Source organism: Balaenoptera ricei, chromosome 9 (assembly GCF_028023285.1).
Source record: "Balaenoptera ricei isolate mBalRic1 chromosome 9, mBalRic1.hap2, whole genome shotgun sequence".
Lineage (NCBI taxonomy): Eukaryota > Metazoa > Chordata > Mammalia > Artiodactyla > Balaenopteridae > Balaenoptera > Balaenoptera ricei.
In genome coordinates, this window is record NC_082647.1 from 37,671,821 (window position 1) to 37,690,996 (window position 19,176).

Consider the following 19,176-nt stretch of genomic DNA (forward strand, 5'->3'; position numbering starts at 1 on the left):
CTTGAGGGAAGGCAAGCAGGACACTACAGACTTGGGGTGTCCAGGTGGGCACTGGGCATATTTCCCTACAGGATGACAGTCCCTCTCCCAGGAGGGCTGGGGTCTGACATGCTCTGGCAGCAATGGTAGAAGGTGGGTGGAGGAGGGGGGACATGCAAGACAACCCCAGGCGGCTGGAGACTTAGCCAGTTCCAGGGTTCCTCTGCTTTAGTGCCCACGAGGGCTTCCCGGGGCCAGGGTGTCTGGAGAGGTGGGAGGGCACTCAGGGAGCTCGGGCCAGTGCCTATTCACTAACCAGTAAGGAGTATTTAATATTTTCTTAATGCTCGTTGCTGTACTGGGAGCAGCCCTGGTTATGACACATGGACACAGGATGGCTTCCTGAGGAACACTGGAAGATCTTTGCATAGTGCTGTGACCAGAAATCCCTGAGTGACTGATCATTCCTTCCAGGGGCCAGTCTTCTTCAGGAGTTTTGTGGACACCTGGCGACTCACTGCAAATACTCAGCAAAAGTTCAAAAGCCTTCCCCATTGGCAGAAGAATCCCAGGACAGATATAATAATCCAGGGCTATGTCTTAACCTCCAAGTGGACCTGAACCTTATAGAACCAGGAGATGGCCTGTCACTGTGTCAGTTCATTCTTACTGACCAGAGATGGTAAACAGACATCATCTCAGAGGCCAACTCCAGTTGATTGCTGCTGGTTGTCCGATGCACTGTGTTGAGTAGGATTCTGAAGTTAAATCCAGTCTCTGAGAGAAGGAGTCCCATGATTAGTGCAGTGGTGACATCCTTCCTCTAGACTTGGGCTTTTTTTAAAAGCTTTTTTGGCATGTCATGGGCCCGTTGCCACCTGGTGAAGACTATGGACATTTTTTCAGAGTAATAGCTTTCAAAAATAAAATTAAATACAGAGGAAACAAAATATGTTAAATATAGTTATAAAAATATTAATAAAAGTTAAGATACGGTAATATATGTGCATCTTTATTAATGCATTCAACAACAGGATCCAGTGGTGGGTACAGTAACTGTTGAATTAGTAATGAGTGTAAATGATATTTTGAGATGTCTGCAACAGCTGAGTGTGATATGAATATGTCTGTGGTTTCTATTATCAAAAGCACTGCTAATTCTACTGTGATTTGTTGCCTACCTTCACAGTTGAAGGAAGTGCCAAATTTGACTTTAAGGTTATTGACAATATAGAGGTCATTTTTTCCCATTCATATTCAGAGACCCCTTGGGGAGAGCCCAGGGACCCCAGGTTACTAACCTCCTGTTGAGACTGTAGCACAGACCCAGCCCCTGATGTGTCAGGTTCTGTAAGACATCCAGAACTCATGTCCACTGAAGTCCAGAGTTGTGCACACCAGCAGCTGGTACCTATTTATTTACCTAAATGCTTATCATCCCATGACTCCTTGGCGGGTGGTGAGGGGGGCGCACCAGCGTCATTCTGATTTTCATCATGGCCCAGTTCCTGGGAAAACAGAAAACTCTCTCTTTGTGTAAATTCCCTGGAAAGCTCAGGTTGCCTTAGGGTCTCCAGTATAGAGCTGCAGACACCAAGGATCCGGGTAATCAGTGAGGTGACAGCTCCCTGTTATAGTGTGTGAGTGTGGGAACAGTCACCAGCTGCCTCGGGTAGGGTTTAGCCATGAGAGAAGGGCAGCTCCAATAGAATCCACCTGTGATGGCATAGACAGCACGTCAGGGCTGGCACCACTTCCTTGGCTGTGTTTGTAAGAGTTATACCTGCTTGCAGGTTGATGAATTGATAATTACCTCCTGGTGAAAAATAGGACTGAAGACAGACCATCTCCCACACATAGACCTTTAAACAAAACTCAGCAGTAGTAGACTTTTACAATGGCATGAGTGAAGTAAACTGGGACTAACAAATTTTGCAACATGAAATGAAACTCAAATTTGGTCATTACAATTGACTATATTTAAGTTGTAGCTATTATTTTAGGGAAGAAAAAAGCAAACAGCTTCTACCTGGGACATCAAATAACGTTGCTCTCTGTGCTGTACACTTCAAACTTATATGATATTGTAAATCAACTATACTTCAATAAAAATTAAAAAAAAAAAAAAACTGCTCGGAGAGAATGTCAACCCAGAATTCTGGCAGTTGCTGATAAACCTCGGAAATTTTCTTGGCTCTTGTTAAGCCTCTCTGGAACTCCAGGAGTAATTGTAGCTGAAGGCAGTAAAAAACACATGTGCAGGCCTTGACGTCTGAGTAGTCTGCCCAACATTTTATTCCCTGACCTCAAGGATGCTCTGAAATTACCTGCACAATAAAATTCTCCTTTAGACTGTTTGTTTCATTCTCTGTGCAGTCAGATATTGAGAATGTACCCAGGAGTGTGACATTTAAGAGCACAAACCTCATTTGGCCTCCCATATGCTGAAGACTCTATATAAAGTTGTGAACAGCACCCAGGGGTCATAATTGGCTTTGTGTGAGCTATGGCTTTGCCTATAGACTTGCTGACCACCACTGCTCATCCAGTAACTCCCAACAGTGGGACAAAGATAAGTTCCCTCATGTCTATTCAAAACCCTGGAAGGTAGAAAAGATTCTGTCAGGTTGAGTCCTTCGGGGCCTAATAAGATTGGAACCTGTTCTTCCTCACTTAATCCCTGCCCGAATCACAGGTCTCCTTATACCTACTAAACACTTGCCAAACTCAAAGTCTATAAAAGAAGTGAAGAAATGAACCTGAATTAAATGACTGGCATCAGTATGCAGCATACTGAAAAGGAGGCTGGGAGAAAAATGGGTAATTATAATCAAGCTTAGTGACAGTGATGGTGGTGGTGATGATGATGATGGTGGTACATTTATTAAATGCCTCATACATACATGCTGGAAACTATGTTATTTCTGAGCTCCCTATTCTATTTTATTGATCTTGGTGTCTGTCTTTATGCTAACACCACCCTGCTTTGATTATTGTAGCTTTGTGATATATTTTGAAATCAGAAAGTGTGATATCTCCAATTTTGTTCTTCTTTTCCAAGATTGCTTTGGCTATCTGGGTCCCTTGAGAATCCATATGAATTTTGGGATAGAGTTTTTCCATTTGTGCAAAAATGCCATTGATATTTTGATAGGGATGCACTTTAAAAATACAACCTCATTTATTTCTATGACAACCTGTGAGATACGCTCTATTGTTATTTCCAAAATACACATAAGAAAGCGGAGGCACTGATCTAGTACCTTTTTACAAAAATGTTGGCACTGAGCTATGGAAATTCAGGCAAGTGCTTTAAATTTCTTTCCCACTAGTAATAATGAATATTATTATCATCATCATCTGTCTACATTCTTTTTACCTTGTTCCTATAATCATCCGCTTTTGTCTGTGGGGACTTTTTTTAAAAAATTTATTTATTTTATTTATTTATTTTTGGCTGTGTTGGGTCTTCATTGCTGTGCGGGCTTTCTCTAGTTGCGTCCAGCGGGGGCTACTCTATATTGCGGTGAGCAGGCTTCTCATTGTGGTGGCTTCTCTTGTTGAGGAGCATGGGCTCTAGGTGCGTGGGCTTCAGTAGTTGTGGCATGTGGGCTCTAGAGCGCAGGCTCAGTAGTTGCTCCGAGGCATGTGGGATCTTCTCGGACTAGGGTTCAAACCTGTGTCCCCTGCATTGGCAGGTGGATTCTTAACCATTGTGCCACCAGGGAAGCCCATGTGGGGAGTCTTGACAGGAGTTGGAGATTTGGCCCCAGGGCCCCAGACAGGTCCTTGCAAACTGGATTATCCCAGCAGTGAGATCACAGTCTGCCTGGAAAAACTGACTCCCGTAGCTCTGACAAATTGGCATTGTATGTGCTGGGATGGTTGACATTCTTCACAGAGGGCCATGCTAGGGCCATGAATAAGCCTCACACCTTGTATGTATTGTTGTCATATCAGCTCTCCAGTGATTCACATGTGGTAGGAGTTCCAGAGATGGTGCCTGAAATTCATTGCCCAGGTGTAAATTTCACATGCTATTAGTCAGAGCCATCCTCAGGGAGGGTGTTTGGAGCACTTTAAGTGAATAATGAGTTTTAAAAACTTATTATTAAGCAAAAGTTCTAACATATTCATAAGTAGAGACAGTAGTATCACAAGTGCCCATGTCTGAATATTTTTATGTAGATGAAATCAAGTTAAAAAGAACTTCAAGGGCAGCTTTGAAGAGGAAAATAATTTGAGAAAAAAGAGAAAAAGGAAGGTGGGATAAAAGGGACAGGTCACACACAAAGTCTCTTTGTAAGATGGATGACAAAGGCCACAAGGGTGATGGCTCACCTTGCCCTAGGAACATTTGTGATGCCTCCCATAGGATTTAAAAATAAATCCATCATAACGAAATAGTTAATATTTATTAAACCTTTGCTATGTGCTAAGCACTGTTTTACAAACTTATGAGGTAGCCATTATTATTATTATGCTCATTTTACAAATGAGAAAATTGTGGCTTTGAGACGTTAAAGTTCACTTTCTCAAAGCTCTGTGGCTGATCAATGTCAGAGGCAAGATTTGAACCCAGTATCTTTTGACTGAAGAGCCTCTGCTAACAATATGCCTGTGTTTATTAAGTCTGGTCCATGGGCTTCTTGACTCAAAACCACTAGGGCACTTGTTAAAAAGGTAGATTTCTCACTCCCATCCTAGATTAGTGCATGAGAATACCATGGTGTGAGACCTAGGAATATGCATCTGAAATAAGTTTTTTAGGTCCATCCAAGTTTGAGAACTGTGGCCCCAGGACTTCTTCATCAGAAGTTCTCTGAACTTTCTTGATTCTACACCTTTATCTGTAAAATGTTTTAAAATATGTCTTCCTCAGTGTGTTCCCATTCTCTCTCCAAATTATATGTATTCTTTATAAATTACTCTTTACAATTTAATATATAGAGGCCATTGTTCTAATGTATTATGTATGCCATATATATATATATACATATATACATAAATACAAATTTTTTTTAACATCTTTATTGGAGTATAATTGCTTTACAATGGTGTGTTAGTTTCTGCTGTATAACAAAGTGAATCAGCTATACATATACATACATCCCCATATCTCCTCCCTCTTGTGTCTCGCTCCCACCCTCCCTATCCCACCCCTCTAGGTGGTCACAAAGCACTGAGTTGATCTCCCTGTGCTATGCAGCTTCTTCCCATTAGCTATCTATTTTACATTTGGTAGTGTATATATGTCCATGCCACTCTCTCACTTCGTCCCACCTTACCCTTCCCCCTCCCCATGTCCTCAAGTCCATTCTATATGTCTGTGTCTTTATTCCTGTCCTGCCCGAGGTTCGTCAGAACCATTTTTTAGATTCCATATATATGTGTTAGCATACGGTGTTTGTTTTTCTCTTTCTGACTTACTTCACTCTGTATGACAGTCTCTAGGTCCATCCACCTCACTACAAATAACTCAATTTCGTTTCTTTTTATGGTAATATTCCATTGTATATATGTGCCACATCTTCTTTATCCATTCATCTGTCAAAGAACGCTTAGGTTGCTTCCATGTCCTGGCTATTGTAAATAAAGCTGCAATGAACATTGTGGTACATGACTCTTTTTGAATTATGGTTTTTTCAGGGTACATGCCCAGTAGTGGGATTGTTGGGTTGTATGGTAGTTCTATTTTTAGTTTTTTTTTTTTAAATTTATTTTATTTATTTATTTATGGCTGTGTTGGGTCTTCGTTTCTGTGCGAGGGCTTTCTCTAGCTGTGGCAAGCGTGGACCACTCTTCATCGCGGTGCGCGGGCCTCTCACTATGGCGGCCTCTCTTGTTGCGGAGCACAGGCTCCAGATGCGCAGGCTCAGTAGCTGTGGCGCACGGGCCCAGTTGCTCCGCGGCATGTGGGATCTTCCCAGACCAGGGCTCGAACCCGTGTCCCCTGCATCGGCAGGCAGACTCTGAACCACTGCGCCACCAGGGAAGCCCACTATTTTTAGTTTTTTAAGGAACCTCCATACTGTTCTCCATAGTGGCTGTATCAATTTACATTCCCACCAACAGTGCAAGAGGGTTCCCTTTTCTCCACATTCTCTCCAGCATTTATTGTTTGTAGATGTTTTGATGATGGCTATTCTGACTGGTGTGAGGTGATACCTCACTGTAGTTTTGATTTGCATTTCTCTAATGATTAGTGATGTTGAGCATCCTTTCATGTGTTTGTTGGCAATCTGTATATCTTCTTTGGAGAAATGCCTATTTAGATCTTCTGCCCATTTATGGATTGGGTTGTTTGTTTTTTTGATATAGAGCTGCATGAGCTGCTTGTATATTTTGGAGATTAATCCTTTGTCAGTTGCTTCATTTGCAAATATTTTCTCCCATTCTGAGGGTTGTCTTTTCGTCTTGTTTATGATTTCCTTTGCTGTGCAAAAGCTTTGGAGTTTCATTAGGTCCCATTTGTTTATTTTTGTTTTTATTTCCATTTTTCTAGGAGGTGGGTCAAAAAGGATCTTGCTGTGATTTATGTCATAGAGTGTTCTGCCTATGTTTTCCTCTAAGAGTTTGATAGTGTCTGGCCTTACATTTAGGTCTTTAATCCATTTTGAGTTTATTTTTGTGTACGGTGTTAGGGAGTGTTCTAATTTCATTCTTTTACATGTAGCTGTCCAGTTTTCCCAGCACCACTTATTGAAGAGGCTGTCTTTTCTCTGTTGTATATTCTTGCCTTCTTTATCAAAGATAAGGTGACCATATGTGCATGGGTTTATCTCTGGGCTTTCTATCCTGTTCCATTGATCTATATTTGTTTTTGTGCCAGTACCATACTGTCTTGATTACTGTAGCTTTGTAGTATAGTCTAAAGTCCAGGAGCCTGATTCCTCCAGCTCCATTTTTCTTTCTCAAGATTGCTTTGGCTATTCGGGGTCTTTTGCATTTCCATACAAATTGTGCAATTTTTTGTTCTAGTTCTGTGAAAAATGCCATTGGTAGTTTGATAGGGATTGCATTGAATCTGTAGATTGCTTTGGGTAGTATAGTCATTTTCACAATATTGATTCTTCCAATCCAAGAACATGGTATATCTCTCCATCTGTTTGTATCATCTTTAATTTCTTTCATCAGTGTCTTACAGTTTTCTGCATACAGGTCTTTTGTCTCCTTAGGTAGGTTTATTCCTAGGTATTTTATTCTTTTTGTTGCAATGGTAAATGGGGGTGTTTCCTTAATTTCTCTTTCAGATTTTTCATCATTAGTGTATAGGAATGCAAGAGATTGCTGTGCATTAATTTTGTATCCTGCTACTTTACCAAATTCATTGATTAGCTCTAGTAGTTTTCTGGTAGCATCTTTAGGATTCTCTATGTATAGTATCATGTCATCTGCAAACAGTGACTGCTTTACTTCTTTTCTGAATTGGATTCCTTTTATTTCTTTTTCTTCTCTGCTTGCTGTGGCTAAAACTTCTGAAACTATGTTGAATAATAGTGGTGAGAGTGGACAACCTTTTCTTGTTCCTGATCTTAGAGGAAATGGTTTCAGTTTTTCACCATTGAGAATGATGTTGGCTGTCGGTTTGTCATATGTGGCCTTTATTATGTTGAGGTAAGTTCCTTCTATGCCTACTTTCTGGAGGGTTTTTATCATAAATGGGTGTTGAATTTTGTTGAAAGCTTCTTCTGCATCTATTGGGAAGATCATATGGTTTTTCTCCTTCAATTTGTTAATATGGTTTATCACATTGATTGATTTGTGTATACTGAAGAATCCCTGCATTCCTGGGAGCCTTAATAAAATTTAGATCTGCAAATATTTGTCTAGGGAAATTGGATTTGATAAAAACACTGGTCACAAAAGAAAATTTACAATGTTAGAAGCTATAATGGATGTAATTTGATAGATGTATTAAATACTTCCTGTACAATTTACACAAAACAGAAATAAATCCTTTGAAAATAATTTCAGTAAAATAAAAAGTAAAAAGTATTAGATACAAGTTTACATGACAGAATACGATTGATGCAGGAATTAAACTGGCTTAATGGAATTCACTTCAGAAAATGTATTACATTTGCATTCATAAATATGGAGTCCAAGGGACTGCAGCCAAAACATCCAGCTGGCATGAATGGTCAAGGCCATGCTCTGGGGAGAGAATGCCCAGTTCCCACCAGAAGGCAGTTTCCTGAACCCAGTGGAACTCAGGCACAAGTGTGGAGACAGCCTGGTTAATTCTGCTCAAACCCCACAGCCTACCAGTTAAGACAGCCATGCATGGGCATGATCCATCTCTCTAGCCATCCCTCCTGCCTTCCCCCAACCTCCTCCAGTTAAACTGGGTGATTCCCCAGCCTGGGTTCCCTAGCTCACACCATTCTCCCTGCCTGGCAGGTCTTTCCGTGCCCTACTTCCTACCCTTCCTTCCAGATGCAGGTCCAGCTCTTCCTCATTGCCTCCCTTGTGGCCTCCATCCCACTGCGATCCAGACCTTGTCCCTCCGCAGATACACTTCTCCTGCCAAGGTCACCAAGGACCTCTCCGTTGCCAAATACAACGGAGTTTCTCAGATTGCCTTCTCTGCCTATCACTCCCTCTTTCTGGTAGAAATCATTTCTTCCCAAGTTTCCACGACCCCTTGTACAATGCAGCTTCATTTGGCCAACAGCCATGTCCAGAGAGGGCTGCAGCTGTGGGCTGTTATCAACCTGCATCCAGGCCAGCTGAGGGAATGAAGACCTCAGCCCTGATGGAGAGAGCTGGGCAATATCCACCACATGCCTCAAACTCAGCAGGTCCAAAACCAGATGCTTTTGGTCCTGACCATTCTATTTCTAATTTTTCCCCTGACTGACTTTCACTGCTCTAGTTGAAGTTCTCATCACCTCCTGACTAGATTAATGTGCCAGCCTCCTTCTTGGTAAGTTTGACCTACTCCAGTTCATCTTATACACAGTTAGCTAGTTTTTTAAAAAATCTCTTCTTTTTTGGTATTTTTAAAAACTGTGGTAAAATATACATTACAATTGACGATTTTGACATTTTAAGTGGCATCAATTACATTCACATGTTGTGCCACCATCACCATTGTCTATTTCTAGAACTTTTTCATTACACCAAACAGAAACTCTGTAACCATCAAACAGTTAACTCCCATGCCCCCTCCCTCACCCCTGGTAACCTCTAGTCTGTTTTGTTTCCCATGGAATGTTTTTAAGGAGACAACTGTGCACCAGGCATCGTTCATCAAAATATCTTCTAAGTCCTCTTCAACTCTCTCCGGTGCTGAATGGTCTGCTCTCTCTGACCCCTGCAACCTCCCTCACCTTTCAGTGCCTTGCTGCTGTCTCTCCCTCCACCTTCTCCTCGTGTCCCACCCCTATCAGCTCTCAGCCGAGACCTTCTAGACCCACACAACTGGCAGCAAAGTGCAGTTTGGCTTTTGTCTCATGGGGAGCAGCCTCTTGGAATTCTTGGCAATAAAATTCTCCATCTTAACCCCAGAAAAATTTGATGTCCCCACAAATCCATTGTATAATTTCCTCCCAGAGGTGACAGTGGAAGGAGAACAAATGCAATATTTGCTTGTGGTACCCAAGATTATTATTTACTCACAGCCTGACCGTCCCTCTCTGCTTGTCTTACGGGGTTGCTGAATTTGAAACTGCACTGGCAACAGAAGAGTTAGTGCGGGTTAGAAAGTGGACTGGGCCATCAGGTGGGGAGAGTCAGAGTGAGGCCTGGACGACAAGGTGACATTAAAGAGCTGGGGCAAGAGTACAGAGAGAACAGAAGTGCTGAAAACACAGAGGTGGGAAAAGCATGCTCGGTTCAAGGAACACAGGGAGGTCTGGTTGCCTGGAGAGTAGCGGGCACAGGAGAGTGACATGAAACAAGGGTGGAGATGAAACTCCTGAAGGCCTTGCAGATCCTGTAAGAAGTTTAGACTTGCCGCCATGTTCGATGGGAAGCTTTCACTGTATGAGAAAGAAAACCCCGTGTCAAGGGTTTAAACAATAAAGGGGATTTATTGACCCGAGTAACCGAAAAGTTCAGAGGACCTTGAGGTGAGGGCTCTGGCTTCATTTCTCAGGAACTCTCTTCTTTGGTCTTCTGGGAGAGTCCTTGGGCTAGTTTCTCTCAAGGTGGCAAGATGATTTTTGGCAGCAACCAGGGTACGGGTGTCTTTTTTTCAACAGGAAAGGGAGGGTCTAGCTTCTTTAAGCAGGTGAGGAATGTAACAGAATTCCTCACCTTCACTCTGATTGGGTCAGCCCGGACCAGTCACTGTGGGCGGGCCCTTGCTATGCACCTCTCTGCATAACTCTGCAGTGAAGTTCTTATTCCAATCAGGAACCCCCTGAAGCTAGGGCTGGGGTCAATCCCAGTGGCATGGCTGCTACTTAGTAAGGGTAGAATAGGTTCCCCCAAATAATTTGGAAACTATTAGCAAAGGAAGAAAGGGGAAGATGCTGGGTAGGTAATCAAGAAAGTTCATTATACCAGAGAAGGATTTTTAAAGCTGCTCTGAGGACAGGTTGCAGGAGCCAGCAAGGAAGGAGGGAGACCAATTAGCAGACTGTTGCAGTAGTTCGGTCCTGAGATGATGGTGGTAGAAATTGAGATGCATTTTGGAGATAGAATTGACTGGACTTCGTGATGGATGGGGTGTTGGAGGAGGTAGTTTTGGCTCGATTCTGCGGGATCTCAAATACCAGGTTTTGGACTTCACCTTTGTAGTCAACGATGGAAGTGTTAAAGTGGGCTGCCTTTTGTGAGAGTAAGAGATTAATAATTTTTATTTTTTTGGTTTGTCTTTCACTTTCTCTTCCTCCTTAAATTTTTTTTTTTTTTACTTTTTACAATTTACCACAGCATATTCTTTTGTTCTTGTAATGTTTTCCAGATGATGAAAACACCAAAATCAGAATCTATGGTTTTACAAGAGTTTTATTTACTGCTCACTGTGTATCCAAGTGACTGAGAATATCCTCAAAAATCTGTTTTTTGTAGTCTAATTTTACAAGGCCCAAAGGACATATCTTCACTTGAATCTTAGAATACTCTGAGATTAATATTAACTTAGCTGAATGTTTCCAGTTTGAATTAGTATGCTGCAATGCCATTCAATCTTGCAAATTGCTATCCTCAGGAATTGAATGTGCTTTAGCTTTTCAAAATATCAATTATAAGGCATAAGAGTTCAATGGCAGCTTCTGGTTTAACCCTTTAGCTATCCATCATCTAAAACTTACAGAAATAGTTGAATTAAACTTCAAGGATATAGGGTGACTATTTTTGCAGCCTAAGCAAACAATAGCTGCAATTTGATGCCCTTGATGGAACTGGACTGGTATGTTAATTTTGCATATGAATTCAGCAAAGCACTTACATTAAAGAATTTACTCTTGTTCTCATTCAAGTTCGACTCCATCCTCTCAAAAAGAATTGCTATTTCTCCATTCACTGAAGAAGTCCGGGACTTGGCTTGGTCTCATTTTAAGCTTCCATATATTATTTTGTCATTTATTACTTTGTTGTGCTTTGCCCCATCTCTCTGATCTTCAGTGTTCTCATCCTCTTTTTACCCCTGATTAGGATCCAAGTTCCTGACTAGATATGTCACAACATTGTTTTGAAGGTCAAGTGAGATGATACATGGAAAAGTTGTGAGGACTGCTAAGGTCTCCATAAAACGTTTACTTTTGTGGTAATGCAGCATCTGCAGTTGTAGCAGTTACCATCAGGGCCCTTTTGCATTACAACTTTCTCAGTCTTTGTATGAGGGACTTCTCCAGCCTCCTGAGGACACTAGACCAATGTGCAAGGCAGGGTGAAGTGCCAGGGAATTTATGCCCCTGAGAGCAGACCTCAACCCATGGCCAGTGGAGTTGGTGGATAAATATTCCAGCCTTTTGCCCCTTGGTGGTGCTGGTAGGTGTGGCACAACTCTAAGAAGTGTCCTATGCAGTCTCCCAGAGGTCCTCAGTAAGCTAAGCCCCATTCCCATAGTAGTAACTTCATTAATGCACAGTTTTGTGTTCCATTTTATGTTTTACTTCCTCACTTCCTGAACTGGTATTTCCTGGGTTTACCTCTCAAACGAATGACCTGCCCTCAAATTCTTATCTTAAGGTCTGTTTCTGGTGGAACTCAACCTAAGACCCTAGTTCTAATGGTCTTTCAAAAAGTATATGTGCAGCTAGCTCACTGATGACATGCTAGAATTCTCTGGCTTTATCGCCCAGCCTTAGTCCTGGATGGAACTAAGTCTATTTTGCCTCCTGATTGCTGGGACTTAGTGTATTTAGTGGTAACTCTCTGAGAGGTGGTCTCCAAGTAATTCTGGCCACACCTACCATACCCTGAGAGACCATGTACCTTATAGAAGGGCCAGCTGAAACATGAGTCAAGCAGACGGAGATTAAATATCACCATTATTGCTAATAAAGATGATATTGGAGAACGTGGCTTGTAGCTGTGGGCAAGTGAGCTTTCTAACACTGAACCCCAAAGTCAGGCAGACTTACCCACACAGTCGTAGCGAGTGTTGGACAACTGAAGGCCTCCAACTGCGCCGGCAGAGCCTGCCACTCTGAAGTTTGCAGAAAGTAGGAGCAGAACAGGATGTGTTCCCTATGCAGAGACAGATCCCAAAGAGAAAAAGGAGGAAGGGGCTGAGTCACACATGCCAAGCCCCTGTTCTCCCATTCCTCCCTTTTAGGAATGAGAGAGGCCAGAAACAAACCCAGAATGTTATTGTAATGGATTCCTTTCTCATGGAAACAAGATGCTAGCTAGGGGAAAGGAGTTCCCCTTTTCCCACATTCCCCAGGTTTGTGTTCTCTTAGCTCCTTAGGCTTAACCATTAAACTCCAGGCCAACTGAGAGTGTGCCTGTCTCCCCTGCAGGAGGAGATCAACAATCTAGGATGACAGTGCAGCCCTTACCATGAGCACACCCCAGACCCCTCCCGCCCAAACGCCAACTACTCTTCCTTCGTGTGTTCTCCTGAGCCTGGTGGTGAAGAGGGTAGCTATTGCCCTCGGAAGGCAATTTATTGACTGAAGTAATTACAGGCCACGCTGAACTCCAGCTGAAAGCTCCCGGTTCACATTTCATTCTGAATTACATCTAACCATGTTGTTTAAAACAGTCTATCAGAGGTTCTGCAAAGAGATTATATGACACTGTAAAGATGCTTCAGTAAAAAACATTCCAGTAAAATACTGATGTCCCCAATTTAAAAATAACCCCTGGGCTTCCCTGGTGGTGCAGTGGTTAAGAATCTGCCTGCCAAAGCAGGGGACACGGGTTCGAGCCCTGGTCTGGGAAGATCCCACATGCCGCGGAGCAGCTAAGCCCATGCGCCACAACTACTGAGCCTGCGCGTCTGGAGCCTGTGCTCCGCAACAAGAGAGGCCGCGATAGTGAGAGGCCCGCGCACGGCGATGAAGAGTGGCCCCCGCTCGCCGCAACTGGAGAAAGCCCTCGTACAGAAACGAAGACCCAACACAGCCAAAAATAAATAAATAAACAAATTAATTAAAAAAAAAAAAAAGAAAGAAAGAAAGGCAACCTTATCCACAGTTTAAAAAAAAAAAAAAAAAAAAAAAAACCCCTCTACCATTGTGAATTTCCCAGGGAGAAATTAAAGTTCTAAGATTAGATTCTCTTGTCTGCTTGAGTTAAAGTTAAAAGGCATTAAAGTCTAAAACTCATCCTTCCCAATTTCTGATTTTGCTCGTTCTGAACCAGAGGGCTTCTTCATATCTGAAGAGCACTGTGGTTCTTTCAGCAGCCTAGACAGGGTCTCACTAGAACCACTGGTGTGGCTTTTTTCAGAGTCTCAGAAGTTAAACACCAAATTTCTGTTACACCTCACTTTTTAAAGAGTATCATCAAAGCACTCAACACCAACAAAATTAAACAATGGAAAAAAAACCAATACCAAGACTTTCAAGTAATTATCAAGACAAAGTGGTGCTCCCAGAACCTTAGCACTTTGCATAAAACAGACAGTGACATCCTGATTTGGGCTTCACCAGGAAGCTAGTCCATCTGTGTAAGTCATCTGAAATCCTTGATCCGTAAACCAACTCAACTAGGAGGAAGCTCCCTCAAGAAGTTAACGTCGGCAACATGTTTTATCATTCCTATGGGAAGAATCAACACATATTTCTCTCAGGGTGACATATGAGACTGTAGGAGGTCAGACTACACCATCCCAATATAGGCCACTCTGGCATAAGGATTATTTTGAGCTGAAGGCAATTGAGAAAAAGCAGGCCCAGGATGAGCTCTCTGCTGTCCCCTATCTTCTGGAAAATAAGATCACAAATTCCCCTTGTGAAGGTGTCTCCCCACTGCCACCCCCCCCCCCCAACTGTCCATGGGAAGGGAGTAACAACTTCCAGTGATACAGGAGACAGGATGGCCCCGCGAGAGTCTACACAAACAAACCTTACCAACTAGGCCTTATCTACCATTAATTTCCCATATATTTGCCTTCCTACAATTTGCTGCTCCTAGAAGCTCAAAGTCCTTTCCATTTGTCTTGACACTTCTTTTTAAATGTAACCTCTTATGTTCAAATGCTATAAAGGTCTCCAAGTTTAGCTGTTTCTTTGTAAGTTTTCTCTCTTTCTAGGAAGACCCCACATCATGTAAACCTTTTAACATCAAAGAAATTTGTATGTCTTTTCTCATATTAATATGTCTGTTGTCAGATTATTTTGCAGACCCAGCCAGAGAACCTAAGAGGGCAGAAGAGAATTTTCTTCCCCAAAAGATTTTTACACTCTTGCAAAGTTTAGAAATAGCAGTGATGGCAAGCCCGGTCATTAGTTTGTTTTGAGTTCTCTCCCATCTTGAACCTTTTTTTAAAAAAATTATTTATTTATTTGGGTTATGCTGGGTCTTAGTTGCGGCTCCAGGGCTCCTTAGTTGCAGCATGTGAACTCTTAGTTGTGGGATCTAGTTCCCTGACCAGGGATTGAACCCAGACCCCTGCATAGGGAGCACAGAGTCTTATCCATTGTGCCATCATGGAGGTCCCTCTCCCATCTTGACTCTTAAACACCTCTTAACTTCCATTTCCCCTTTGAGCCCTCTGTCTCCAACATTCCCTGATCCATGGAATCTGGGCTCTAAATAATGACACAGTGGCTCCTGCTGTTGCCTTTTGTTGAGAAATTGCTCGGGCATGTGAAGCCTGCCATGCAAGGTGAGTTTCTCCTTCATTTCCTCATTTGTTTCAGCTGGAAAACATCCTCAGCAGATTCCTGAACTAACGCTGTTGTTGACATTTCTGCAGCTTGAATCTCTAGATGTGTTAGGATTAGTTTCGGATATGAATGACAGAAAACCCAAAATAACAGGGGGAAAGTTGAAGTTTATTCTGAAAGTAAAGCAAACGGTGCTGCGTCCAGTTTCTTAAGGAAGACACACGAGTCCAGGAATACCTTGGAGATACTGCAGGCTTGGTTCCAGACTACTGCAACAAAGCAAGTATCTCAACAAAGCAAGTCACACAAATTTTTTGATTTCCCAGTGCATATAAAAGTTATGCTTACACTATACTGTAGTCTATTAAGTGTGCAATAGTGTTATATCTAAAAAAACAATGTACATACCTTAATTAAAAAACACTTTATTGCTAAAAAATGCTAACCATCATCTGAGCCTTCAGTGAACCGTAATCTTTCTGCTGGTGGAGGGTCTTGCCTTGATGTTGATGGTGCTGCCTGGTCAGGGTTGGCTGCTGAAGGCTGGGGTAGCCGTGGCAGTTTCTTAAAATAAGACAACAATGAAGTTTGACACATTGATTGACTCTTCCTTTTATGAATGATTTCTCTGTAGCATGCATGCTGTTCGATAGCATTTTATCTACAGAACTTCTTTCAAAATTGGGAGTCAGGGGCTTCCCTGGTGGCGCAGTGGTTAAGAATCCGCCTGCCAAGGCAGGGGAGCTGGGTTCGAGCCCTGGTCTGGGAAGATCCCACATGTTGTGGAGCAACTAAGCCCATGCAGCACAACTACTGAGCCTGCGCTCTACAGCCTCCAAGCCACAACTACTGAGCCCGTGTGCCACAACTACTGAAGCCTGCATGCCTAGAGCCCATGCTCCGCAACAAGAAGTCACCACAATGAGAAGCCCGCGCACCACAACGAAGGGTAGTCCCTGCTCACTGCAATTAGAGAAAGCCTTCGTGCAGCAACGAAGGCCCAAGGCAGCCATAAATAAATAAACAAACAAATAAATCTACTAAAAAAAAATTGGAGTCAATCCTCTCAAACCCTGCTGCTGCTTTATGAACTAAGTTTATGTAATATTCTAAATCCTTTATCAACCTTGCTGCATTATCAACTAAGTTTATGTAATCTAAATCCTTTGTTGTCATTTCAACAATCTTCACAGCGTCTTCACCGGGAGTAGACTCCATCTCAAGAAACCTCTTTCATTGCTCATCCTTAAGAATTAACTCTGCATCCATTCAAGGTTTATATGAGATGGTGGCAATTCAGTCACATCTTCAAGCTCCACTTCTAATTCTAGTTGTCTTGCTATTTCCACCACATCTGCAGTTACTTCCTCCACTGAAGTCCCGAACTCCTCAAAGTCATCCTTGAGGATTGGAATCAACTTCTTTCAGTCTCCTGTTAATGCTGATATTTTGACCTCTTCCCGTAAATCACAAATACTCTTAGTGGTGTCTAGAATGCTGAATCCTTTCCAGAAGGTTTTCAATTGGCTTTGCCCAGATACATTAGAAGAATCACCATCTATGGCTGCTATAGCCTTAGAAAGTGTATTTCTTAATAATAAGACTTAAAAGTTGAAATGACTCTTTGATCCATGGGCTGCAGAATGGATGTTGTATTAGCAGGCATGAAAACAACATTAATCTGCTTGTACATCTCCATCAGAGATCTTGGGTGAACAGGTGCGCTGTCAACAAACAGTAATATTTTGAAAGGAATCTTTTTTTCTGAGCAGATCTAAACAGTGGGCTTAAAATACTCAGTAAACCATGTTGTAAACAGATGTGCTGTCATCCATGCTTTGTTGTTCTATTTACAGAGCTCAGGCAGAGTAGACTTAGCATAATTCTTTTTTTTTTTAAAATAAATTTATTTATTTTTGGCTGCATTGGGTCTTTGTTGCTGTATGTGGGCTTTCTCTAGTTGCGGCGAGTGGGGGCTACTCTTCGTTGCAGTGCGCGGGCTTCTCATCGAGGTGGCTTCTCTTGTTGTGGAGCACAGGCTCTAGGTGCACAGGCTTCAGTAGTTGTGGCTCACCGGCTTAGTTGTTCCGTGGCATGTGGGATCTTCCCGGACCAGGGCTCAAACCCATGTCCCCTGCATTGGCAGGCAGATTCTTAACCACTGAGCCACCAAGGAAGCCCAGACTTAGCATAATTCTTAAGGGCCCTACAATTTTGGGAATGATAAATGAGCAATGGCTTCAACTTAAAGTCACCTGCTGCATTAAGCCCTAACAGGAGAGTCAGCCTGTCCTTTGGAGCTTTGGAGCCAGGCATTAACTTCTATGAAAGTCCTAGATGGCATCTTCTTCCAATAGAAGGCTGTTTTGTCTACATTGAAAATCTCTTGTTTGGTATAGCCACCTTCATAAATTATCTTAGCTAGATCTCCTGGATAACTTGCTGCAGCTCCTCTATTACCACTTGCTGCTTCACCTTGTACTTTCATGTTATGAAGATGGCTTCTTTCCTTAAACTTCATGAACCAACTTCCGCTAGCTTCAAACTTTTCTCCTGCAGCTTCCTCTCCTCTGTCAGCCTTCAGAGAACTGGAGAGAGTTAGGGCCTTGCTGTGGATCAGGCTTTCGCTTAACGGAATGTTGTGGCTTATTTGATCTTCTATCCAGACCATTAAAACTTTCTCCACATCAGCAATAAGGCTGTTTTGCTTTATTATGCATGTGTTCACTGGAGTAGCACTTTTAATTTCCTTGAAGAACTATCCCTTTGCAGTCACAACTTGACTGTTTGGTATAAGAGGCCTAGCTTTTGGTCTCTCTCACCTTCCAACATGCCTTCCTCATTAAGCTTAATCATTTCTAGCTTTTGATTTAAAGTTACAAATGTGTGACTCTTCCTTTTACTTGAACACTTAGAGGCCATTGTAGGGCTCTTCACTGGCCTAAGTTCAGTAGTGCTGTGTTTTAGGGAATAGGGAGGCCTGAAGAGAGGGAGAGAGATGGGCTGGTTTGGGGTGCTCATGGCACCCCAAAACAATGACGATAGTAACATCAAAGATCAATGAGCACAGATCACCATAACAAATATAATAATAATGAAAAAGTTGGAAATACTGTGAGAATTACCAAAATGTGAGAGACACGAAGTGAGCAAATGCTGGTGGAGAAACGGCGCGGATAAACTTGCTTGACGCAGGGTTGCCACGAGCCTTGTTTGTAAAAAACAGAGCATCTGAAAAATGCAATACAGCAAAGTGCCAGTAGAACAAGGTATGCCTATACCCTGAACTACCAGAGAGGCTGAGAAATGTCGTCTTCATTCTAGGCAGCCATATACCCAACTAAACTTATTATTATTATTATTGAAGACATATATAAATACTGGGGGCAACTGGACTACCAGACTAATTGCACTGGCGAGGACACATACTTCTGGAGAGCCCTCCTCAGCACACCACCTTCTCCTGCTTTTGATTGGTCCAGCCTCCAGCAGTGTTCCTCTCGGCTCTGCCTTTTCCAGCAATAGTGGATATGTCCTAGGGCTCGATTTCCCTCTACACCTTTCTGGGAGGAACAGCTGAGTTTGTCACAGTATAATTTATTTCTTAAGTTGTTCCCTTTCCTTCCCTAACACATATAGGCCTAACAGTATTTGTAGGATCTGATGCTTCCTTCCTTCTTTCTTTTTCTTAAACTTTCTCTCCTTTCTGGCCCAGATAATGTTACCTTTCTCGTCTAGATTTTGTCTAACGGGCTCTTCTGTTCTGAGAGATAAGTCACTAGGTTCTGGTCTGTCAAAGGCAACTACTGTCCAAAAAAAAATCTTGAGCACTCTCACTTTTCCGAGTGAGATAATCAGCATGTATTTTCGGACTGGGCAGACAGCCAATCCAGGGTTGGATTCCATTTATCACTGCCCTGCTCACTCTCTTCTATTATGCTTCATCTTTCTTGCTGCCCTC

At 42.4% G+C, this 19,176-nt stretch overlaps 1 protein-coding gene across 2 annotated transcripts in view; it reads right to left on the bottom strand.

Moving 5' to 3' along the window:
* Positions 1-1,279: 1,279 nt before the first annotated feature.
* Positions 1,280-19,176, bottom strand: part of ZNF277 (zinc finger protein 277) — a 134,555-nt gene continuing 116,658 nt past the window's right edge. Inside the window, exons 13-15 of one of the 2 annotated variants that reach the window (XR_009504999.1) lie at positions 15,624-15,779; positions 12,519-12,624; positions 1,280-1,487 (exon numbers count right to left, since the gene is read on the bottom strand). The gene's annotated coding sequence lies outside the window, so the exon portion shown is untranslated. Of the gene's footprint in view, positions 1,488-12,518; positions 12,625-15,623; positions 15,780-19,176 lie in introns of those variants that run through there. The other variant, XR_009505000.1, reaches the window with a different exon arrangement.